Source organism: Podarcis filfolensis, assembly GCF_964270895.1.
Source record: "Podarcis filfolensis genome assembly, chromosome: Z".
Taxonomy (NCBI): domain Eukaryota; kingdom Metazoa; phylum Chordata; class Lepidosauria; order Squamata; family Lacertidae; genus Podarcis; species Podarcis filfolensis.
The window spans coordinates 31,005,560-31,031,770 of record NC_139617.1 but is presented as its reverse complement, the minus strand read 5'-3'; the positions used below and the strand labels follow the sequence as shown (position 1 = coordinate 31,031,770).

General features: G+C 45.3%; 1 long non-coding RNA gene across 1 annotated transcript; it reads right to left on the bottom strand.

The window, feature by feature from the left end:
- Nucleotides 1–17,904: 17,904 nt before the first annotated feature.
- LOC310754609 lies at nucleotides 17,905–24,980 on the bottom strand. The gene is made up of 4 exons (XR_014543921.1): nucleotides 24,910–24,980; nucleotides 23,498–23,663; nucleotides 20,038–20,074; nucleotides 17,905–18,001 (listed from the first exon to the last, which is right to left on the bottom strand). It is a non-coding gene; the product is annotated as an uncharacterized lncRNA (long non-coding RNA).
- Nucleotides 24,981–26,211: the final 1,231 nt, after the last annotated feature.

Genomic DNA, 26,211 nt, shown 5'->3' with positions numbered 1-26,211 from the left:
TAAAATGTCTAACACCCATTTTGTTTGTTTCTAGATATTGTATGACTACTAGCCATTATATCTGTGATCTGCCTCCACAGTCAGATGTAGCAATGCTTCTGAATACCAGTTGCTGGCAACTGCAGGAGGGGGGAGAGTGCTCTTGTGCATGAATCCTGCTTGCTGGTTTACTATACACAGCTGGTTGGCCACTGTGAGAACAAAATGCAGGCCCAGATAGGCAGCTGGCCTGATCCAGGAGGGCCGTTAGCACTTTCATCCACCAAGGTCCACAGAGACAGCCTGAGGCTACTGGGATATTTATTAGGCTTGTAAAACTTCAGGACTCAGGCCTAATTGTCTACACCCCATTCTCCTCCTCCCTTGGCACCTCACCAAGGGAAGCATTTGATTTAAGCTCTGTTCCCAAGCTGTGTCAAAGCTTCGGTGGCTGGCGCTTGAAGCCGAATTAAACAATTTGTGTGAGGGCCAAAGGATAATTGCAACCTCCATTGTCTGGAGGCCTGAATTCCAAGGAGTAATTTGTGTCTAAATGGAGTCAGTCCTCAGCTTGTCCCCTTTCTACCCGCGGCATGCCTTCCCTCCTCTCTCTTGGTTGCAAACCAGCCCACTTTGAATCATTAACATTTCTGTGCTTCCTTTAAACAGGGCAGAATTCCTGCTTCCTGAAAGGTAGGGTGAAAACAGGGCATGTGAACAGAAGAAAGTAGAAAGTGCTTGCTGAAAAAACAGGGCTCATGTCATGCAGCATCCTGTCCTGTGGCTAAATGCTTCTAACAGCCTAGGAAATCTAGATAGACACACTCTGTGCCTGGAGGTTCCATAAATGCATAAGAAGAGCATGCTGGATCAGTTGTTTGTCCAACATCACATTATCACCATGGTCAACCAGATGCCCCCATGGGGAAACCCGCAAGCAGGATTTGAGCACAGGAGCCCTCTTCCCTCCTGTGGTCTCCAGCAACTGAGATTCAGAATCACTGCTGCCTCTGATTGTGGAGGCAGAGCATAGCCATTGTGGCTAGTAGCCACCCATAGTCCTCTCCTCCTCCATGAATTTGTCTTTTAGAGTAGGGTTACCAGACGTCCCCAGATTTGAAATCTGTCCCCGGACAAATTCCGTCCCCGGAATGTCCCCAGGTTTGCAGATCTGTCCTCAGGAAATGTGGCAGTGGCAGCCAGCAGCCTGGAGCCAGCCTGGTAGCACAGTTGGCTCTGGCTGGCTTCAGGAGCTGCTTGCTGCCATGGCGCCTGCCATTTTCCCTCGCCGGAAGTCCCCATATGATGTGTCTTGTGCGCAACACATCATATGGGAACTTCCGGAGAGGAAAAATGGCGGGCACCATGGCAGCAAGCAGCAAGCAGCTCCTGAAGCCAGCCAGAGCCAACTGCGCTACCAGGCTGGCTCCGGGCTGCCGACTGCCACTGCTGCTGCCACTGCCGAAGGAGAACCCGGGATGTCCGGAGCTACAGAATTCCTGCCCCCTGCCCCCTTTGTTTTGACTGAATGGGGGATGCTCGGGAGTTGCGGCCGGCCATTACCCAGTTTTTTTAAAAAAACTGTGTATTTATGTTTCACAAGGTGCAAAAGAAGGGCTTTGCACCTTGCCTGGCAGAGAAACCACACGCCTTGCACCCCTCCTGGACAACACCCACCTGCGACTCCCAAGCCTCCCCCGATCTGTCAAAACAAAGGGGAAAGGGGGCAGGAGATCAGCGTGCCGTTGCCCGGTTTTTTATAAACTCTGCGCATTTATTTTTCACAGGGTGTAAAAGAAGTATTTTGCACCTTTATACAATATGCATGTGTGCTTGGGCCCAGGGTCTTTTGCCTCACCATCCCCACTACTGACTCCCTGTTGTTACTCAGCTTCAAAAAGGGAAAAAAGGTGTACCCATATTCATTGAAAAAAATCTGGTAACCATATTTTAGAGCCATCCAAGTTAGTGGACATTACTGCCTCTAATGGGAGGGAACTCCACAGTCTGCCACTGGACCTGTGACTTGGAATCATGGGACGAATGGAAATGGGGATAAGCTCAAGTGTTAAGAAGGCTTTTGAAATCTTTAATCAACTGGTGGTGCAAGAAAAACTAAAAATTAATTATGAAAAGAAAAAGTGTTTCCCCTCCACCCCAAGAAGTTTAAAAACACAAGTGGCAAGTTGGTGGTCACTCCACTGAGCAGGTAAAAAGTTTTAAATATCTAGGTTAGTACTTTTATTCAGCTAGGAACTGTAACAAACACTTTGTAAATATGAATAAATTGGCTATTAATACAGTGAAGTTTCTATCAAAGTTCTATTGGAATAAAGATGGCAGATTCCCCCAGCCCTCAAAATTTATGAAGCCAAAGTCATCTCACAAATCTGTTGTGGCGTACAAATATGGGGATCTCTTCAGAAAATGAATCTGGAAATACCCCAGAATAAATATCTTTGTGTTATTTATGAGCTCCCCCAAGACAGCTGAATCTTCCATTCCCATACCGTCCAACTTTTTCCGACAGAAAACCGGAACGCGTGTCTTCTGGGACACGCTCCTGAGTGAGTCACATGACTTGCACCTTGCTCTTGCCTCCCCCAGCACCTTTTTCAGGGCAATATCTCTCATGACTCCTCAAAATACATGTTTTGGGGCATTGCACCAGCATATTTTCGGGAAGCAAGAGCACAAGAGATTGTGGCACCCAAGACGGCCATTGGGATTTCGTGTGAAAATGCAAGATGTCCCTTTATTCCAAGGCACTTGGAAGGTATGCATTATTCATTTGGAAGCTGATATATTTTCAGTGAAGACCAGACTGCATATTCTTGCCAATGGCGGTCTTTGGGCTCTCAAATTCCAGAAGCACACTGTGCAATGCTAAAATTCGACACCCCAACTCTTGAGCTCTATTCTACAGCATTGTTGGGGCGCCCCCTGCAGCATGGTGTCTAGTGCAGCTGTACCAGTTACGCTACTCTAAAACCACCTCTGATCTTTGCCCTTCAGTATTGACTAAAATTTTAACAAGGGATAGAGCCCGTTTTAGTACTTTCTGCTTTCAATGAGATGTTGAGGCTTAACAGTACAGTGACTCAGTCTTGGAATCTGGAAACACTACAAGTTATTGACATGTTTGGCCTCTCTTTGGACATTCTGAGTTCATTGGACTGTGAGACGGCATCTCACCGCATGAAATCTCATATTTTAAAACATGATTTTTGTGCTGATCACACTTCTGCTTGTCTGTCCAAATGCGGCCTCGAGTATGCCAAACTATCCATTCAGATTCCCTGTCCTCACTATGTGACCAGCATCACAAATGTTGAATGGAGAAAAGCCTTTGTAGCTCTGCAATTCCAGTCTCTGCACAGTGCCATAGTTGAAGGATGCTATTGCCGGATGCCTTTTGAGAAGAGAGTTTGCCCATATGGAGGTAATGTGCCTGAAGATTTACCCCACTATTTGCTGGTTTGCCCAGTCTACAAGGACTTAGAATCATTAAAGAGCAGCCTTGTTCAAAGATTTAAATCTCCCAGTGGGGAGGCCGATTGGGTATTTGATCAACTTTTTGTTAGGTGACAGGACCGCGTACACCTCTGAAAAACTGGCCTGTTTTTCCTTTAGAGCAGCAATTTTAAGGAGAAACGTTAGTGGGGATGATACATTTAATTCTTCAGGGTTGCAAACTCTTATCTAACAGAATGCCTGGTTTTAATAATTATTTTAACTGTGCCATGTATTTTATTTTGTATTCCGTTTTGTAATGGTTTTGGCTATACAAATAAACAATATTCATATACCGGGAGATAATGGAGCTAGCGACAGATTGGTTTCAAAACATCCACTCACCCATCGATAATACTCTGCCTGCCATCACAGCTCAGTCTCCTGGTTGGTCTCAAAAGACCAGGAATGCTTCCTTGGACAGAACCACCAGCAAATATATTTTCCAGCAACCCACTAGAAGCTCATGGACCCTTGGGTCTTTGAATGGCAATGTAAGAACATAGGGGGAGCCTGCTAGATCGGACCCATGGCCCATTTAGTCCATTACCCTGTTCTCACAGTGGCCAGCCAGATGTTTCAATGGAAAACCTTCAAACAGGATTTAAGCACAGAGCCTAAGAATGTAAGAAAAGGCTGCTGGAAACAACAGATTTAAATGGCAAGAAAGGAGACTAATCATTAGGAAGAACTTTCTGACAGGAAGAGTTGTTCAATGGTAGAAGGGACTGCCTTGGAAGATGGTGGTCTCTCCTTCATTGGAGGTTTTTCAGCAAAGGTTGGATGGACATGGTTGCTTTAGCTGTGATCCTTGCATTGCAAGGGGTTGGACTAGATGGAAATTGGGATCCCTTCCAACTCCACACTTCTAGGATTCTACAGTTTGAAGGAAGGGGTTGCCAGAGGCACCTTCAAAGCCTTTGTTCATAAATACTGTTGTACAATGGAGATCTGATTGAGTAAGTGTGGAGCATAATTCTCACACACCTGGAGGAGCAGTTGTCAGGTAGCTTATGAAATCCCAAAATGGCCCTGCCCTGCTTTCCCATGAGGAAATGAGGACCTTCCCTTTCTTAGCAGGCCAAAATTCTCACCTCTGCAGACTCGGTTGCTACTGACAGTGATGGAAGAAGGATTTTCATAACAGGGCTTTTGAAATATGTCACTGGCAAAATATAGCCTCATGGTGTCTAACTAGATGCCTGTAGGAAAGCTGCAAGCTGGATTCAAGCACAAGAGCCCTCTCTTCTCCTGTTTTTTTCCCCCAGTAACTGGCACTCAAATACCTTGTTGCCTCTGACCACGGAGGCAGAGCATAGCCATCCTGTCCAGCAGTCATCAATATTCCTCTCCTTCTCCATGAATTTCTCCAGTCCTCTTTTAAAGCCATCCAGGTTGGTGGCCATCACTGCCTCCTGTGGGAGCAAGTTCCACAGTTTAAATATGCACTCCATGAAAAAGTCCTTTCTTTTAACCTGTCCTGAATTTTGCAACATTCACACATTGATTCCTGCAATTATTTATTTATTTCATTTCATTTCATTTCTATCCCACCTTTCCCTCCAGTTATCTCCAGGGGGCATACTTGGTTTGCCCCCCTCCCCAGGTCACTAATGGCCAAGTGGGGATTTGAACCCTGGTCTCCCAGGCCTTAGTTCAATACTCTAGCCATTACACCACACTTGTTCTCATCGCAGGGGGTTGCAATGCAAGGGGTGAACTAGATGGTCCTCGGTTGTCCCTTCCATATCTACAGTTCAATGACTTTGCATCAAGCTGGTCCGCAGAAGGAGGAGGAAGCTGGAGCACCCACCATGAACCAGCTGTGAACACAAATCAGGGTGCTTGAGGGGAACCTGGCAATGGTACCATCCACAGCACACCCAGTAGCCTGGAACGCCAACGTCACCTGGCAGCTGGTGATGTACCACCCATGCTGTGCCCCACCTTGGGCCAGGGAGGAGCAGCAGAGGGGGCAGAAGCAGAAACATGCCTGGAATGTTTGTTGTGGGAGGAGGTGTGGCGAGTTTAAGGTGTGACTGGGTGAACAGTAAACATTCATCCATGGGCAGGATGATCATGTGCTCAGTACATAAGGGTGTGTTCTCTCTCTCTCCCTGCAAGGTGAAACTTTTGGTAGTGGAGAAATCTGGGATAAGGAATTCAATACACAGGAGGAGCTTGGCATAAGAACATAATTAGAGCCCTGCTGGATCAGGCCAGTGGCCCATCTAGTCCAGTCCAGTATCCTGTTCTCACAGTGGCCAAATATCCCTAAGAATTTAGCAATCTAAATAAACTGCCTCTGGGCATGGAAATTTCAGAAGAGAGCTGCTGGGTCAGGCCTATGGCCCATCTGGTCCAGCATCCTCTTCTCACAGTGGCCAGCCAGATATCTGTCAGAAGCCCATAAGCTGAATTCGGACACAAGAGCACAAGAATACTGTATAAACACCTTCAGTGAAGGAAGGTCCACTGTCTCCCTAGGTCATACATCCCAATTTCAAAGAACTCTTACCCTCAGAACCCCCAACAGATGCCCATGCAACCTCTGTATAAAAATATCAAATGAAGGGGAGTCCACTATCTTTCAATGGACAGCTTTCTTTTTTTCAGTTTCTGGGAATATAGCAGGGAAATGTCACACAGGGACCAAAAAAGGGCTTCCAAAGTGTTGTCACATGAAGTATGGAGCAAGCTGGCTTTCTGCTGCTCCAGAAAATGGGGCCCCAAAATGATGGATTTGAATGACAAGGAAGTAGGTTTTGACTAAACATTAGGAAGAACTTCCTGATCATAAGAGCGCTCCACAGTGGGCCAGACTCCCTCTGAAGGTGATGGACTCTCTTGCATTGGCAGTTTTTAAGTGGAGGTCAGATGGAGCCGTCTGTTACAGATTATTCAGCAGTAATTCACGCATTGCAGGGGGTTGGGCTAGAAGACCCTTGGTGTCCCTTCCAACTATGTGGTCGCATAATCCGTGATTCCTGGGTTCTAGCTGACAAGTGGCTTGAGATAGAATATCAACCGCTGGGATCTCATGGTCTCTCGAAAGAGTCTCTTAAGTTGCCCATTAGCTAAAAATATAATTGGCTTCCTTTAATCCACATTGTCCCGGGGGATGCATTTGCTGTAGCATCCTAAGTGGGCTTTGTTTGAGGCTTGGGACTTTGCAGCGTGCGTAGCCTCGCACCAGCTGGCAACAGACCGCAAATGACACCAGGGAAAGGAAGAGGAAGCTGGTGACATTGAAGACCATGTGTGATTTGATAGAAATATGTCTGAAAGGAGAGGCAGATCTGTGAGGGGTTATGATAGTAAGGGAAACTGTAATTAGGACAGGTTTAGCATGTCTGCATTTTCCTCACGCTACAGCAGGAGATTCACCCAGCAGCTGCCGAAATGATTTATGGCACGCTCACTGCATTCGCCCTGTAGGGAGGTAAACAGAACGTACATACTGTCCCATTTACTCAAACTGTTGAGGGATATGACCTAATTTCTCCTCGGCTGCTGTGCTTTCACTTGCCAGGCTGGGAATCCCAGGAAGCATTGCTTGTTTCCCCACCAAAAGCCCAGATGGAATTAGCTGTGATTCACGAATTGCAGGGGGCTGGACTAGATGACCAACAAAGTCCCTACCAACTCTACAATTCCATGATTGTTCAGCTGTGATTCCTGGATTGGAGGGGGGTGATTCATTCTTTTTAAAAAAAAATTTTTAATTCTTAGTTTACAAAAATATGTGCATTTCATTTGTTGCAAGACATTAGTGTTGAATGCAGTACTAGGATGGGAAGAAAAGAGGGTGGGGTGGGGAATGATGAGTGGGGTGGGGTGGAGTGGGTTGGGTTGGTAATGCCTCAATTTTTCTACTAGTGTATTTGTGGGGTTTTGTGTCAGCATCACTTGTGTGGGTTCTCTTTCTGTTCGCTTGTTGTATTCCCTTGGTGGTGAGAGGAGTTGGGTGTGGCCTAGGGTTTAGTTGGTTGTCTTTGGTTGGCTGCTTGTCATGGGAGATGCTGTGGTATCAGTGCTGTTTGCCATCTCCTTGGTCAGTGGTATCTCAATCTCCATGGTGGTCTTGGTTTGAGATGTGCCTGGTGTCCTTTGGAATGGGAGGGTATAGGGGGTGATTTACTCTGTGATTCATTTGAAGTTTTTAAACAGGCATTGGCTGGCCTTCTACCATGGACTCTCTAGCTATGGTTCCTGTATTGTGTGGGGCTGGGATCCCTTGCAACTCTTATGATTCTAGGATTCATTGGAGGTTTTCCAACAGAGGACAGGTGACCATCTGTCTGGGATTCTTTTGCTTTGATTCGTGGTTTGTACGGGGTTGGACTAGATGACCGTTGAGGTAGCTTTCACCTATACAATTCTGTGGTTCTAACTCTGCATCCTGTCTAGGCTAATGGATTCAGCAGTGGAACCCCCAACACAGTTAATCTTTTAGATGTTCGAGAGCCTCTTTGCTCGTGGGGAGGTTTGCTTTAGAAAATCCCAGGGATTCTCCTTGGCTTTGATAGAGGCGTTTTGAGCTCTTTCCACAAGACAGACAGGAATCTTCTGTGCAACCATCTCTCTCTGCATGGGGTGTCCAGGGAGTTGAGTCTCTGGCTAAATTAGTCTTCCTCTGTTCCCACAGTCACACTTCTAAACATTGCCAGGGCCCTGCGGTGTGATGGAAAGGGCAGAAATTCAGCTGAAGGCCTTTGCTGTTTTTCCTCCTTTGTTGAGGAGGAAGAGGCTGACATTGGAAAGGTCTCTCCACAGAAGCAGTTTCACTCCAAAGTACAAAGCACTCCACTCGACAGGAGTCCGAAGGGGAACAAAAGCATCAAGAATAAAGTAACAATTTTCCTTCCCCTTCTTTTAAAAGCACCCAGAAGTGCAGGGATAAGAAAGACTGGGGCAAAAGGTCTCACGAACAAAGACTTTTAATAACCAAGCAGGTAGAGGATGCCTTCTTAGGAAGCGTTCAAGTCTGATGTTGCTTCCAACCAGCTGCTAGAAAGAAAATACGATTATGAAATGCTCCGCCTCCATTTTAAACTACCATTCCCCAGAGAATCCACATTTGCACCTAGGCATGCACAGCACATTTCCTTCTGGTGTGCACCCAGGGATTTATTATTACTATTTGGCAGTCTTAAATATCAGAGGATACTAGAATTGCAGAGTTGGAATGGACCACAGAAGGTCATCTAGTTCAACCCCCTGCAATGCAGGAACCACAGGTAAAGAATCTCTGACGGGGGGCACCTGACCTCTGCTTTAAAACCTCCAATGAATCTTAGAATTTTAGAGTTGGAAGGGACCTGAAGAGCAATTCACATCAGAGTTGAAAGCAGCCTTCCTTGACACATTCTCCAGCATCCTGGCTGCATTGTGGACTTGGCCCCAGGCTTTGTTTGGATGGCTTCCTTCAGCTCCAGAGATGCCTTTATGAGTCGGTCAGCCCTCTGGCCAAGGGCACTTTATAGGTCTTGGCTGAATGCAGAAGGAATCCCTTTAATGGGTTTTTCCTTTGCTGTCCCAGTGGGTCCAGTTTCCACCAGGTACTCTCTCACACTCCTATGAGCAATGATGTGATGTGACAGCCAAAAAAAAAAAAAAAAAAAAGGCTAATGCTATTCTAGGCTGCATCAACAGAAGGGCATTGATAGAGGCTACAGGTCATTGGAGGTGATTCTACAAATGGTCACACTGACTATGAGGTTGGCCCCATGCATTGGTTGTAAGCTGGTTGGTTTGTACCCTCCACACCAACAAGTTATCCCTGCAACACTTGATCACACCACTTCATGGGAAGACCTTGTCAAACTGCAAGTGGACAGGTAACATAGGCAAGGTGCTAGTCACTGCTACAGAACTTGAAATTAATGAAACTCTCAGTTGGAAAGCCTCTTAAGTGGCAATGCCATAAGGGATCTGTCTGCTCATCAAGAGTACAGGTATAAGATCACACAGGCCATAAGGACAAGAAAACTTCACGTGGATCTGGCTTTTCTTGAAATTGGTCCAGTGGGCCATTCAAGGTGATTAACAACAGCAACGAAGCTTTGTCACAAACAGGTTTCAAAACATGGCCTTGGAGGCAAAACCCTCCACAACTTAAGACCGATAGAGGAACATAATGCTTGTGTGTGCTACCCCTGCTGGTTCAACATCAATATAAAACACTCTTGGGTGGAAGGTCCACGCCACATTTTGTTTCAGCTGCAGTGAGTTAGGCTGAAAAAAAAAAAAAAGGTTATAGTGGGTGCTGTTTTGCCACCCATCCAACGTTCAGCATGGTATGCAGTCAGGAAGATGATAATCCAGACACTCTTGTGCTCAGATGGCAGTGAGGAGAGCTGGTGTCCAAAAGCTTGTTGACTTGAGGGTCAGAGATGATGACACACTGGGAAATCTTTCTGTACGTCTGAGGAAAACAGCTTTCATTAACCCCAGTGCTTCATCCCAATTGGAGCTAATAGACTCAGTGATATTTTTGTAGAAAAAGAGGTGCCGGAACTCACCACGAACGCCTCCCTTGTTCTCTTAGAATAGCAATTATGTCCACCTGAGGGGGCCAGAACTGAGTTCTGGCTTTAAAAAAGCCCTGGATAGACTGGTCTCACTGAGTATAGGAACTTCCAATGACATGTAAACTTCCTTCAGAGGAACTAAAGCAAGTCATTGATGAGCCCATGCAAATTCCACAGTGGCCCTGTCATACTTCGTCTGTAGAGAGGTGTGTGAAACAAGTCACAGAGGCAGCAGGCAGGGTGTATACACATGAGAAATGTAAGGGCTACATCAGAGGTCAAGAAGAAAGTTGGCAGCTGATGTCCAAGCTAATGTTGTATACTTAGTAGGATATGTTTTATGCAGAATTTTTTTATAGTATTATCTGACATTTTCAGAAGGTAAAAATAAAATTCTGTGGTCTTCCGAGAACAGTTTATGTGCTTTTTAATCCAACATAGATTTACCAAGCTAAATACTGTCTAATCACAAAAATAATAGCAGATTTGAACTCCTGACACTCAAAAACATGTTTTAAGACCCCACACTGAAATTAGCAAAAATTAAGCTTCACCCCCTAAAATGACCTGCTCTACCCTGACATCTTGCCTGCCACCACACCACCCTCTCCTCCTACTCTTAAGAAACTGAGCCTGCTGTTTGGAGGAAGTTCCAAGCTGGCACTAAATAAACTCCTCAGCAGTTCACACACACACACACACACACACACACACACACACACACACACACCTTATAATTAGAAATCCCTGCTCTGCAATTATTCTACTTTCCAAAGTACAGCTGCTTCCTGCTCATTATCAGGTTAAGGAACTTCTTCTGATAGAGACACCTGCATTAACCCTGTAATTAAGAGGCAGATCACCCAGGGATTGTCTCGGCACTTGCTCTGAGCCACCCCTGAGCCTGGAAGGAACTCTGGGTGAGAGCAGCAGCAACGACACCCTTTTGGTGCTGGCCTTTCACAATGTCACAGCAGTCTCCCCCACACTGAATGTTATGTTGGTGAAAAGGTCAGCAGTCATAGAATCATATATGTCATAGAAATGTGGCGTTGGAAGGGTTCCCAAATGTCATCTAGCCCAACCCTCTGCCCTCCGTCCAGTGAATGTAGTCCAGGGGATGGAGCTGTCCGTCAGCTTCCTGCTCCTTCCAGCAGAGAGGAGGATGGGTAGAAAAACTAGAGTCAGTTAACTCTGCCCACCCATGACTCTGGCTCCACCTATTGCTTGGCTCCCTATCTTCTGCCCCACTGTTCCATAGATGCACCAGCTATCCCTGCAAATATTGTATGCTCAGCTTGTATATATGAAATATGCTCAATTCACTATATTATAGTTGCAATACCCTGCAGCGCCCCCTAGGCTTGGTGCTCAGTGTGGCAGAACCAGTCGCGCTGCCCTGCTCTGGTTCGCGGCTTAGTTATGTTGACAACATGACCTGGAAGCTGTATGCCGGCTCCCTCAGCCAATAAAGCGAGATGAGCGCCACAACCCCAGAGTCGGCCACGACTGGACCTAATGGTCAGGGGTCCCTTTACCTTTTTAAGGACAGCATGTGGACCCATCCTCAGGAGAGGTGGAAAAATTGACCTTCTGTGGGTGCTGGAGAGAATGGAACGTGAAATAAGATCTAGCCATTTGCAAAGCTATAATTTCAAAGCAAGCTGCTCTTGTAAATGATCATCCATTTCTCTCCCACTCAGAAGTCTTCAGTGTCATCTATCGCATAAGGAAGGAGGGACGCCAGATCAGAAAAATTATCTGTGGGCAGGAACGGATGTTTTAGCGCCAGCAAAGAGCTCCATCAGTCTTTACATTCTCAAGCTCAGTAAATTCTAGAAAGAGGAGAAAGGATAAGAGCATCATAAATGGTAGAGTTAGTAGAGTCCACCCAACTTCTGCTTGAAACCTCCAAGAAAGGAGAGTCCACCACATTCTGAAATGATTTGCACAGCAATGCCCTCAGATTTTTTAAAAAAATCGTATGTGCGTGTCTAACCACAATTTATGTAATATATGTAAAGAGGTCAGATGCCATTCTTCTACTGCTGGCAATTGTTGTTTCCACAATGACAGAAGGTATTGGAATATGCAGAAATAGCTAAATTAACAGGTAAAATTCGACAACAGGGCAATGAAACATTTCAGAAAGAATGGGAAAAATTTATGGCGTATATAGGAAAAATAAGGTGAAATGGTGAAACCAGTAGAAATGAAAAAAACCCTCATAATGTGAAATACAAAGAAAATTATTAGATAACAAAAATAATAAGAAGCAAAATGTATAATGTGAGTAATGTAAATAATAGTGGTTGTAAATGAATACAGACAGACAAGAAGAATTGTATATATAGAAGGATTTATTTGTTTTTGGACATATCATGGACAAATATGGAAGAAGAACAGCAATAGATAAAATGACTAAGCTGCTTCTGGCGAACCAGAGCAGCGCACGGAAACGCTGTTTACCTTCCCGCTGGAGCTGTACCTATTTATCTACTTGCACTTTGATGTGCTTTCAAACTGCTAGGTGGGCAGAAGCAGGGACCAAGCAATGGGAGCTCACCCCGTCGTGGGGATTCGAACCACCGACCTTCTGATTGGCAAGCCCTAGGCTCTGTGGTTTAACTCACAGCGCCACCGTCATCCCTGGATTTCCTTAGGATGTCACTATTTTCTTTGGAGAAATGTTGGAAGGTATGGAGTTAGGCAACCCCTAAGTCAAGGAAATAAGTAACTATACAACCTTTAGAAGACATCTGAAGGCAGCCCCTGTATAGGGAAGTTTTTTATGCTTAATGTTTTATTATGCTTTTATATAAACTGGAAGCCACCCAGAGTGGCTAGGGCAACCCAGTCAGGTGGGCAGAGTATAAATAATAAAAATGATGATGACCAACCTGTCCATATCCTTCTTCAATTGGGGTGCCCAGAACTGGACACAGGACTCCAGGTGGGGTCTGACCCTGGCAAAATAAAGTGGTGCTATGACTTCCCTAGATCTGGACTCTTTAAATGCACTTCTGTATATGCAGCCTAGAACTGCATGAACCTTTTTTTTGCTGCTGCCTCACCCTGTTGACTCATGTTAAGCTGTGGTCTACTAAGACCCCTAGATCCTTATCACATGTACTGCTGGCAAGCCAGGTGTCCCCCATCCTATATTTGAGCACTTATTCCATGTGAATCCTCCTTTGTCCCCAGTCAGTGTGGATCTCCTTTGAGATAAAAGCAGAAGGGCTCGATGGTACATTTGCTTCTAGTTATTTGGACATACCAGCCTTCCAAAGCCCTGGGCAATGTGTAATACTTCAGACAATTACATTTTATTTAATAAGGAGCAGTGGACAAGATAAGCGAACAACCCTCTTCTTCGAAGCCTTTAACAACTTGGGAAATTTCCAATATATATTCAAATTGCTCCAGCCACCCGTTCTGCACTCAAGACATCCTTATCACTTCCAGCTGTCAGTGGGGATATAGGTGGCAGGCGATGTGAGGATGGGTCTCTGGGACAGACGACTCCTTTGATCTTCATGGCACCAAATATTAGTGGTGGGAATGGGCTACATGACATGAACTTGTTTCCAAGAAAAATGAATACTGAGCAGCAACAGCAGAAAATCATTTCTCCTGCAAGACTCATCACTCTGGGCCACAAATCCACAACTGACCAAGCACATCCCAGATTTTGAAGGTGAAAGGGACTCCTGGGTCAGCTTCTTATGTATACTGTAGTTCCCAAACTTTTTTTGGTTCCATCAACTAGTGGTGATTTAGTGGTTAGACTGTTGGCCTAGGACCTGGGAGAGATTAGGATTCAGATCCACAGCCAGCCAGAAAGCTCACTGGGTGACCTTGGGCCAGTCACTCACTCTCAGCTTAACCTACCTCACAGGGTTGTTGTGAAGGTAAAACCAGAAAGAAGAAGAAACATGAACACCAACTTGAGCATCTGGGAGGAAAAGGTGGGATATAAATGTAATAAAGTAATAAACAAACAAACAAGCAAGCAAACTTATCCCCAGTGCCCCCTACCCTATACAAAGTAGTAGTCAGTGGTTTGCACAACCCACTATAGAAGGTAATATAATACAATAAAATTCAAAAGAGCAGCCATTGATAGCACATTTATTCACAATCCAATTAAAACTATTGAGTTTAATTAATTCAACCTAATTGGTTAACTTGATCTGGTGATAGCAGCTTCCAAAAGACTGGGAGTCATTTACACTTCCAACACCCTGTTGCCTTTTAGTGCCCCTCCCCAATAATTCTATTGCCACCCCCCAGTGTGGTACTATCCACTTTGGGCACCACTGGAAGGAGTGCAGATGAAGGTGAGCAAGATGAACAAGAGCCTGGAAAGCAAGTCTTGGGTGGAACGGTTGAGGGAGCTAAGATGTTTAGAGAAGAGAAGACTGAAAGGTGTTATGAGAGCCATCTCCAAATATCTGAAGGGCTGCCAGGTTAAAGATGGAGCCAGCTTGTTTTCTGTTGCTACAGAGGGCAGGACCTGAACCAATGGATTCAAAATGATAAGAAAGGAGATTCTGACTCAACATCAGGAAGAATGTTGGAAAATTCAGGACAGTCAAAGGAAAGTCCTTCTTCACACAGCACAGAATTAAACTATGGAACTCCCTGATTCGGCATAGTGGGATCATCATGTAATCAAATCCAGCAGGATTGCCTGGATTGGTGTTTAAGGGGGGGGGAGGCACCAAAACTGCAGATGGAAGAAAGAATCCACAATGAACAGGAAGCAAACAATGTACAAGAAAGGTAAGCGAGGTGTGAGAAGAGTAGTTTCATGGGGTGTATTGTGGGCAAAAAATAAAGTACAGTCTGGTTGGTTTGTTCTTTAAATTAGGTGGCTAATCTTTATAACAACCTCAATGTTGCCTTTCTATCCCATAGTAAACTATGTTTCTTTAAGGGTAGTAGCAGCACTGATGAATAGCAATCTTGTTTCAGCTTCCAGATTTTTTTTTTGTGGCTGAGTTTTTTAAAGTGAAAATTACTGATGACATGTCATTTCTATAAGATTTGTTTCAAATCATGTTACTTTAATTGATAGTTTTTCGGGGGGGGGCAGCAAGCTGCATATTTTGTAAGCCAATTTCAGTGAAGGGTGCATGTGGTACAGAAATGTCTCACATGCACAAACACTGACAGTGTGTATATGTGTGTGCTTACTTAGAGTATATATGCACATGCACACTCCTCCAATGTGTGTGCTAATGTGTATGTATATATGTATATTTACACATATCCTATATCTTTCTCACACCAAAAGTTTTTCTCCCAAGCTAGTAAGAACGTGGTGCATTAGTGTTCCCGCTAGGAAATAATGAATTCTCTCTTTAAAGGAGTGAATTAAACCATAAATACATGGAAGTGGGCGGGGGGGGAGAGACTATGGAACTCCCTCTCACAGGAGGAACTGATGGCTGCCAACTTGGATGGCTTCAAATTCTCCAAATTCATGGAGGAAATGGCTATCAATGGCTACTAGCCACAATGGCTGTACTCTGCCTCCACAATTGGAGGCAGTAATGCTTCTGAACCAGTTGCATGGTATCTTGTGTTTGAGTTTCCTATAAGCATCTTTTTGGCCCCTGTGAGAACAGGATGCTGAATTAGATGGTCCATTGGCTTGATCCGGGAGGCTCATCTTATTTATCACATTCTTATGTTACAACTCTACAATTCTATCATTCTATCAATGGGTCCCTCTGAAGGGTCTGGGTGAGCTTTGGGTCCTCAATCTTTCCTGACAGTGGCTTCTCCTCCCCTCTGTCTTCTGCTGCTCATAAGAAGAGCCTGCTGGATTAGACCAAAGGCCCATCTAGTCCCATCCTGTTCTCACAGTGGCCAACCAGATATCTCAATGGGACTCCCACAAGCAGGACTCTAGTATACCCTCTCCTTCCATGGTTTCCAGCATTCAGAAGCATTGCAGAGCGTAGTGCATGTGACTAGTAGTAAAATCTTCTTTTAAAGCCATCCAGATTGGTGGCCACCACTGCCTCCTGTGGGAGTGAGTTCCACAGTTTAACTATGCACTGCATTAAAAAGAACTATCTGAAATACCCTAAATCTATATCTGAGAAGAGATGAGTAGGGGGCTAAACTGTGCGAGAACATGATACATCTCTAATTTGAAGAAATGACCCCCACCCAACCAGAGAAATCTAGCTTGGCACATCTGTCCTGTCATGTAAATACTGGAGGCTTTGATCTGAATACCAGTCGCAAAGTCTGCTCCTGCCACTTAGCCGGTCATACAACACAGGCAATTAGCTAACAGCGTCTCAGTAAATATTTCATACTTTATAGCAAAAGGCTGTTTAATTTTTCATTCTTTTAAACCAGCTTATGAATGTTTTATGGTAAGGATCTCTCCCTTTAATTTTTTTGGGGGGCGAGCTGAATGGACATTGGCATGAGAAGATCCCTACTAAACAGGGGTGCCAACTTGAATATTGAGGGGGGAGGTAAGCTCCACTGTGCATAATCAAACACAAGATGCTGTTCACATACACCTTTTGAACAGCAATACCCAACAACTTTTTTGGGGGGGGCAGCTCCCTCAACTATTTTAGGGGGGGCCCAAAGGGACCTTGGCCCCTGAAAGTTTGCTTCTATGCTAGTAAATCAGATCTAGGTATCTGTCCAAACGACTGTTCTCTATGTGTGCCTGCTGCAACTTTCTCTGGTGGATAAGGGGCAGATGTGTTTAGCAGATCTGCCAGCGATGGGGTGCATGTTGCTATGTGCTGGCTGCTAAGATCTCATAGAATCAAAGGACTGTAGAGTTGGAAGGGGTCCCCAAGGGTCATCTAGTCAAACCCCTGCAATGCAACAGCTTTGCAACAGCTGCTGCTTCCTGCACAACATCCTTTTACTTCCAGGCTTATTTTATTTCTGTAACTGTTCAAAACATTTTCATGAATCATAGCTCAATAACCCCTGACATTCAACTTCTGGTTAAAAAACTTCTAAGGAAGGACAGCTCCCTATTTTAAAAAACCTCCAGTGAGTCAACTTTCTGACAGCAAGAGCTGTCCAAGAGTCAGAGGGCATACCTAGGGTCCCTTACACCCTTGGCCAGGAGCTGTACTGGCAACCCTCCCACCCCCACCCCCCACCCCCCACAAAAAACTTGCTGTGACAGTGGCAGTGTAGTGCCACACACACATGTATGTCATACACAGAAGAAATGAAAAGCAATGCAAAGAAAGAGGCCCCTTTTTACTGCTAGAGCTGTTTCACTTTTGAGAAGCAATATCGCCATTAAGTAAAGGTAAAGGGACCCCTGACCATTAGGTCCAGTCGCAGACAACTCTGGTGTTGTGGTGCTCATCTCGCTTTATTGGCCAAGGGAGCCAGTGTACAGCTTCCGGGTCATGTGGCCAGCATGACTAAGCCACTTCTGGCGAACCAGAGCAGCGCACGGAAACGCCGTTTACCTTCCCACCGGAGCGGTACCTATTTATCTACTTGCACTTTTGACGTGCTTTCGAACTGCTATGTTGGCAGGAGCAGGGACCGAACAACGGGAGCTCACCCCATCGCGGGGATTTGAACCGCTGACCTTCCGATCAGCAAGCCCTAGGCTCTGTGGTTTAGACCACAGCGCCACCCACGTCCATTAATATCGCCATTAGAAACCCCTTAAATAATCAGCCAGCACAGGAATCAGCAGCCGAAACCCCACAAGTAAAACTTGCAAATCTCAACAGGTTTCACACTGAGAGACTGTTTGAAACACCCCAGAAGATACCATCATTTGTCACCTGCAAAGTTAGTGATTTAAGAGGTACAAATCAGCCAGATCTTCCCTCCTGCACCCCCACAAAAGGGAAGCAAGGACTGAGCTTGCTGCGTGAAAGGGCTTTGCGGGATCCAACCACAATGGAAAGTATCTGGTTCCCTCTTCAGCACATCAAAAGGTTTCCTGGGGAGCAGGGCTGAAAGGGAAGGTCAGAAGCTGAACAGCTGACAAGAGCTTCCTTTTGCTTTTGTGGTCAGTCTGGAGCAGTGGGCAAGAGCCAGGATGCTGCCCTCTTAGCTATCTCTCCAGCAGCCTGCTTCCCTCACCCCTAGTTACCTATGGGTGGCTACAGAACATGCCACCCAGGAGTTGGCAGCCCAGTGCCCCCTGGGGCTGCACACTTGGTAGGGGCCAACCTCACCAACCCCCCAGGTACACCTCTGCCAAGAGTGGAATAGATTCCCTCAGAAGGTGGTGGGCTCTGCTGCACTGCAAGGGGTTGGCTTACATAATTCTTGGGTCCCTTCCAACTCTATGATTTGGCAATTCTGTGATTCTCCCTCACCCAATATAATAACAAAAAAAATTGGTGAGAAAACAGACCCATGGCTGGAGATCTGGCATGTTGGGTCAAACCAAAATTCAGCTTTTGCTTCTGTCCTGAAAATCATTACGAAGGGATTCAATTTTTTAAAAAGCAGTTGAAATTTATTGATGCCTTTTTTCTTTTTTTGCATTTTCCAAAACAGGAACAGAGAGCATATCTAACCCTTCCCTCCCCCGCCCCACTTACAACCATACCAAAAACAGCATATCTACATATCTGTACCATATGACTTCCCTTCCAACCTTTTCCTGGTTCCTTTGCTTTTCTACTACTCTGTGTAATCCACGTCTCTTTAATCATCCAATTTGTTATCTATTAAGTACTCTATCTGTTTCAGCTCTGCTGGATTTACACGAGACCTGCTTTATTGATGCCTCTTAAGGTAGGACAATTAAGTGCTGACATGCCAAATAGAGTAATTATTTTTTTAAAAAAATAAATCCCAGGTTTCCTTCCTAAGACCTAACTAAATACCTGCATTAACTGAGAGGTGAGATCATAACCAACTTCAAATCAGATATTTGAAGGGCCATCAGGTGGAAGATGGAGCAAGCTTGCTTTCTGATGCTCCAGAGAAGAGGACCAGAACTGATGGATTCAAATTGGAAGAAATGAGATTCCAACTAAACATTAGGAAGAACTTCCTGATGATAAGAGCTATTCAACAGTGGAACGGGCTCCTTTAGAAGATGGGAGGGTTTCTTTCAATGGAGGTTTTGAAAGAGAGGTTGGTTGGACATCTGGCAGGGATTTTTTAGCTGTGACTCCTGCATTGCAAATGGGTTGGACTAAATGACTCTTGGTGGCCTCTTTCATCTCTACAATTTGCTGATTCCAGAGCCATCCATTACTGAGAATGCTGTGTGTGCGTGCAGACTGAATTAGAAATTAGAATCTAAATACAAACATTCGCAAACAAATCCCCCTTTCATTCCAGAGCTCTATTCACATGATAAGTTAAAAGTGTTCTATTAATGAATTGTATAATAACATCTGAGTGCCGAGGCTGTTGCCTCAGTCTGCCCATTTATTCTCTCCTGGTATCAAATTCCACTGACGTCTCACCCTCCTCCACATGTCCAGCTTCCGAGAGAGTGCTATCTTCATTAGCAGAGAGAAACTGATATCGTCCATTAACTGACCCCCTTCCTCTGCAGTGACCCCCTCTTAACAAATTTGCACGCCCCGGGGGAATGTGACACTCTGTGCCCAGGCCCACATGGAAGTCGTCTATCATGACAAACAGGTGCTGCCTGTGTGTGTGTGTGTGTGTGTGTGTGTGTGTGTGTGTATTCTTTTTGCGGGGGGAGAACCAGGATCCATATGCAGTATTAGTGGAAGATCGTTTTCTACCTGAAGACTGTGGGAGGAAAAATATATGAATCCCTGTGGACCCATGTGTGTGGGTGAACAACAAAAGAATTTGCTGGGTGCCTGAATTCGAAATGCAGGACTTGTACACAAGAACGTTCCAGTAGCAGAGTATTAAACTCACAAAAATAAGCAGCACAGTGAATATAGGTTGTCAAATCTTTCTTATCCCATTTACAATGCACCTTTCTTTCTACCCCATTTGCAAGGAACAGACCACAAACTGCAAAGTAAGTTAGAAATGCTTTACTTACAGATTCATAGGTTTGATAAATGTGTTGTTCCATGCAGCTGCAAAGAGAAACACAGGCAGAATATTTTTGGGTAGAAAGTACTGTATATAATTCCAAACACATGCTGTAAACTCAAGAGCAAGCTTACGCATGTCCTTTATTACATGATGCAGAGAAAGAGGAAGTTGAAAAGCTTCACTTCCTTGGGAGCTTGACCTGTCTAGCAATAAAACTCTGTGGTCCTTAACCATTTCATGCAGTCATGCACAGTTATGCAATCTCCCACAAAATTGAGAGGGGTGCTAATTTCAGGACTTTAAGAGCCTGAAAGATAATTGAAAGAAGGATGTCACTGAATTATAGATGGCAGGGAAAGACGATGGCTTTGGAGAAGAGTTAAGGGGATTAAGGGTCCAGGCGTGTGTGCTTGTGCTTCCAAAAACTTAGAAGAGGATGGTTCCAGAAAGCAAATATTCATAAACAGAATCAAAACTAAGAAAATTAATTTCAATAGGGATGAATGAAAGGTTCCTGCTTAGGCAGGAATAACTAGATACAGAAATATAGAATTGGGGGGAAGGCATGTGGTTTGACAGAAGTCCATGCAAAAAGGATTGAGATGTCTTAGGAGCCCGCAAGCTTAACATATGTCCACAGTATGATGCAGCAGCACAAACAGCTAATGCAGTTCTAGGCTGCATCAAGAGAAGCCAAATGTCTAGATCAAGAGAAGTGACAGTACCACTCTATTCTGCCTTGGTCAGACCCCACCTGGAGTCCTGTGTCCAGTTCTGGGACTAGGGGTCGGAAAACCAAGCCTTGTGAGGAATGGCTGAGGGAGCTGGGCATGTTTAGCCAGGAGAAGATGAGACTGAGAGGAGATACGATAGCTATCTTCAGATATATAAAGAGCTATCCCATGGAAGATGGAGCAAGCTTGTTTTCTCTTGCTCTGGAGGATAGGACCTGAACTTCAAGTTACAAGAAAGGAGATTCCAACTAAACATCAGGAAGAACTTTCTGACACTAAGAGCTGTTTGCAGTGGGACAGACTCCCTGGGAAGCTATTAGAATCTCCTTCCTTGAAGTTTTTTAAGAGAGGTTGGGTGGCCAAGGAGTCCTTTAGCTCTGATTCCTGCAGTGCAGGAGGCTGTAGCAAATGACCCTTTGTGGTTCGTTCTGACTCTACAGTTATATGATTCTATTGTGGTTGTGTTTCTGCGGGACATGTTTGCAATATACAAACTCCCCCTTACACACACACACACACATTCAAGCAGCTTGAAAAATTAACCTATTAAATACAATTCTGGGGAGTACAAAGATCTGAAGACCTGTTAAAAAAATGAAAAGGGCCTTTTGTTCAGCTGCCTTCTGCCCTGCTGTTGCATTTGAATAAAATTGTAGCAGGCAAGAAGGGAGACTCAACAAAGGAGGAAAAGGCTTCTCATGAACAATGAAATGAAAGCAGTCTAAAATTCTACAGTATTTTAGCATTCCGGGACTGTCATGTATTCTAGGATTCAACTAGAGATTAAGGGGCTGGCTAGGAAGAATTTCCCACAAGACCTGTGGGGGGAGGGAGGGAATGGGCAAGCATTGGAAGGCCTTGCAGGGCGCAAGTGTCACCCGGGAGTAACGTGCTGGGCTGGTGGTAGCTGGGGATTCACAAAATACTGCCAGCTCAAAAATTCTGAAACCATTACCATAATCTGAACTTCAAACCCGTTTCAGACAATGTATTGGTAAATTGCTTGGCCTTAATCTGAAGAAACCGGTGTGGCTGCAGAAGGATCTTACAGATGAGCTGAGATTTAAGAAGGCCATGTATAAGAAATGGAAGAAAAGTGAAATCAAGAAGGAAGAGTATACAACAGGAATCAACAGCTGCATGCTGAAGGTCATGCAGGGCCAAGCTCAGAAATAGTTCAGGATTGCAAGAGAGGTCTAAAATAATAATAATAATAATAATAATAATAATAATAATAATAATAGGTTTCTTTATTGGGGTGGGAGAGCTGGGGAAAAAAATCACATCTAGAAACCACTGTGCCCCTTTGGTTTTAGATAGTACATGGGTAGACGAGTCTAAAAAGGCTGGAACACAAATTTTCACAGCCCTCTAGCAGCTATGGTGGCTCCTTTATGAGAAGTAATGTATTTAGTATTAACTCTGAAAGTGTATGCTCAATTCTGACCAATTTTGGCCTTCTAGAGCAAAACATACATTGGGATTACCCCACCCCCACCCCAATCATAGAACCACAGAAACATTGAATTGTACAGCTGGAAGGGACCCAAAGGGCATCTAGTCCCCTCCCCACTGCAGATATGTCCATAAAACCTTTATTCCCCCCCCCCCCGCATTTGATTTAACAGCATCAAACATGAAAGAAAAGAAAATGCTCAGAATGTACTTCACGTTTCAGAGACAGAAACATCCCTCCCACTGTATAGAGGTCTCATGATTCACACTGTCATTAAAGAAAAATATATATAGATAAACTGTCTCATCTGGGCCTGAGTGTTACATATAATTGAGTGCAAGAAGTATCAGCCACAGTAAGAAATGTACTGTGTAAACAATACATGGGAAATGATGTGTGCCTGCCCAAAACATGTTCAAGTAATAATAATAATAATAATAATTCTGCAGACAGAATCATAGAATTGAAGAGCTGGAAGGATCATCAAGTCCAGCCCCTTGCAATGCAGGCATATGCAGCTGTCTCATACAGGGATTGAACCTGCAAACTTGGCTTTATCAGCACTATGCAGCAGTGCACAGTGGGCCAGCTGTAAAACACACACACACACACACACACACACACACACACACACACATAGAGGGAGAAAGTGCTGAGCTCAGGGCGACAGGGACCCCAGCATCATGTGCCCCTTATCACAGCACCAGGATGACTCCACAATTGGGTCCCTACCCGCTCACCCCCGCCCTCCACCAGCCCAGGAGGCAGAGCCAGCTCCGCGCTTGCCATTGACCGCTCCCTAGTCCCCGCCCCCCCGCCCGGCAGTGCTCGGATACTGTCCTGGCACCTGCAGGCCCCTTTTCTAAGGTTGGAAGTCAGGGGGAGCATCCCTGGGTGGGGAGTGCGAGCCCCGCACCAACCCCCGGAAGGCAAAAGAAGGCCTAGGAGAAGGCGGCCGCAGCAGATTCTGGGGCTGCCGGTTCAACGCCCTGGGCTGGGGGAAGCAGGAAGCTGGGAGGGCCAAGCCCCCGATGGGAAGGGGCCGAGGCAAGCCGGGCAATGAAGCCATGGCGGAGGAGCTGCCCGGACTCAGCCCTGCGCTGTAGGCAGGCATCACGGAGCAGCTTAGTCACAGCCGCTGGGCTTTTGCCTCCTGTTATCAACCCCCTGCCATGGTCTGGAAGAGCAGAGGGGCAGCTGCAGTAGCAGGAGTCACAGCCTGAGGGGGGCGTGCAGCTTAGGACCATTACTGATCAGGAGGAACCCCTGCTTACCAGAGTCTGGCTGCTGTCCAATCACCTGGCGCGCCGGCGGCTGGAAAAGTGGGGAGGCGGGGACGTCGAAGCTCAACGATTTGTTGCTGCTTCTGCTTCTGGCAGTCGTTAACTGGGGAGGGGGTGATCCTGGATGTTGGGACTCCTGCTGCCACTAGCGACGCTCCTTTGGTACTTAGCAAGGGCCGCAAAAAAAAAAAAAGAGGTCTCAAGGACTGCATGCCGCCCGCGGGCCATATGTTGGACCACCCAGATCTAACGGGATTTGCATTCTGAGCTAATAATGTGGCAACTCCTTTTGCAACAAATCCAGGCAAAGGTCGGCCAGATGCCCGTCCAATTCCTGAGGTCTGCTCACTGGCTGCATTACATTCCGGGGCTCCCATGGTTTTAATGTTTCATTTGCATCTCGCTCACATCTCATCACTGTTCTGGGAAATCTAAAATGCATCTTTAAAAACCGAGTTACAATAATTTTTGCATATTAGATACCATCATTGGCATATTAAAAACAGTTCTGCATGGAAAACAGTTGGAAGGCAATCTCTCTGGGACAATGCTAGAGTGCACTGAGCAGGCAATGGGAAGGAAATGGTGAGACTCCCAATTATGGAAACAACCAGAGCGGACAATTTTTGGGGTCTTCCCAATGAAAAAGCATCCATCTCAAAGCATGCAGCAAATTTTTATAGGATAGGCTGAAGCAATGGAAGTCTAGTGTCCAGATTAAGGGAAGTGATACAAATAAATCAGCAAAACAATTAATATTCATATTATTTATTGTTTATTTATTTTGTAAAATTTACGCACCTCTTGATTGCGAAAAACCTCAAAGCAGTTTGTTGTTGTTGTTTAGTCGTTTAGTCGTGTCCGACTCTTCGTGACCCCATGGACCAGAGCACGCCAGGCACTTCTGTCCTCCACTGCCTCCCGCAGTTTGATCAAACCCTTCTCCTTGTGCCCTCCATCTTTCCCAACATCAGGGTCTTTTCCAGGGAGTCTTCTCTTCTCATGAGGTGGCCAAAGTATTGGAGCCTCAGCTTCACGATCTGTCCTTCCAGTGAGCACTCAGGGCTGATTTTCTTAAGAATGGATAGGTTTGATCTTCTTGCAGTCCATGGGACTCTCAAGAGTCTCCTCCAGCACCATAATTCAAAAGCATCAATTCTTCGGCGATCAGCCTTCTTTATGGTCCAGCTCTCACTTCCATACATCACTACTGGCAAAACCATAGCTTTAACTATACGGACCTTTGTTGGCAAGGTGATGTCTCTACTTTTTAAGATGCTGTCTGGCAAAGCAGTTTACAAAATGATAAAACAATAAAATTGAGAAATATTCACACCAATAATTTAAAATGGACATAAGTTAAAATATTAAAAGAGATTAAAATGTTTATTTTTATTATTTACATTTATAGCTCACCTTTTCCTCCAAGGACCTCAAGGTGACACATGTGGTTCTAAATGCCTCTTGGTAATCCCTTCCAGGGATGTGGGTGGCGCTGTGGGTTAAACCACAGAGCCTAGAACTTGCCAATCAGAAGGTTGGTGGTTTGAATCCCCGCGATGGGGTGAGCTCACGTTGCTCGGTCCCTGCTCCTGCCAATCTAGCAGTTCAAAAGCACGTCAAAGTGCAAGTAGATAAATAGGTACCGCTCCGGCGGGAAGGTAAACGCCATTTCCGTGCGCTGCTCTGGTTTGCCAGAAGCGGCTTAATCATGCTGGCCACATGACCCGGAAGCTGTACGCTGGCTCCCTCAGCCAATAAAGCGAGATGAGCGCCGCAACCCCCGAGTTGGCCATGACTGGACCTAATGGTCAGGGGGCCCTTTACCTAATCCCTTCCAACTCTCCAAGTCTATGATTCAATGATGACCATCTTGCAGAAGAGATGGTGTCATCTGCAATGCAAAAAAAAAAAAGTGGGAGTCACCTTGGCATTGCAGAATTGAAACTAGCTCCCATCTGGATGTGATGCTGACTCAGCAATTTCATGAAAGGTTTTGTGTTTAAAAAATGAAAGATTCAAGTTTTCCCCACTAAATATTTAAGGCATACATGAGGCTAAAGCACCTGAAGAATGGTCTGTATCTGGTCCTTGTAAGTGATGCAGAATTGGGGGCTGGAGAGAAAATGATGAGACCACGCTTATAGAGATATAAGATTTTTTTTTTAAAAAAAAGCCTGCATGGGTGGGGGTTGGACTAGATGACCCTTGGATTCCTTCCAACCCAACTGTTCGATGATTCTATGGAACCTGGAATAACAAATGCAACTTTGTGCTTCAGGACTATAAACTCCAATATACAAAACATTGTCATGGAGCCTTCCAGTGTTGCTAGTGTATCTAGTCTCAGTGAAAACATAGTAATAGGGGCCTCCCCCCTGTTGATTGACCTCTTAGGAAATGGCATTGATGAGGCCTTCTGAGGCTGGTTGCTATGGTGGTTGTCAATCACCCGTGTGGGTGCTTAGTAGTGCCAGAGCCACAGGTGAAACAAATACCCTTCATTGTCCTTGCTTCGGATCCTTTTCTCATGCAAATGTCCATTATGATCATGAAGAAAGACAAAAGCAGGCTTGCCTCCAAGAACAGAGCACATGGTTTCAGGTTCTGCAGACGGTATCAGCTGGGAAGGGTCCCTAATGAGCACTACAGAGAAAAATTAATGGCACCATCCCTAGAAGAATGCAGGTGCATTCCAGTTTGAG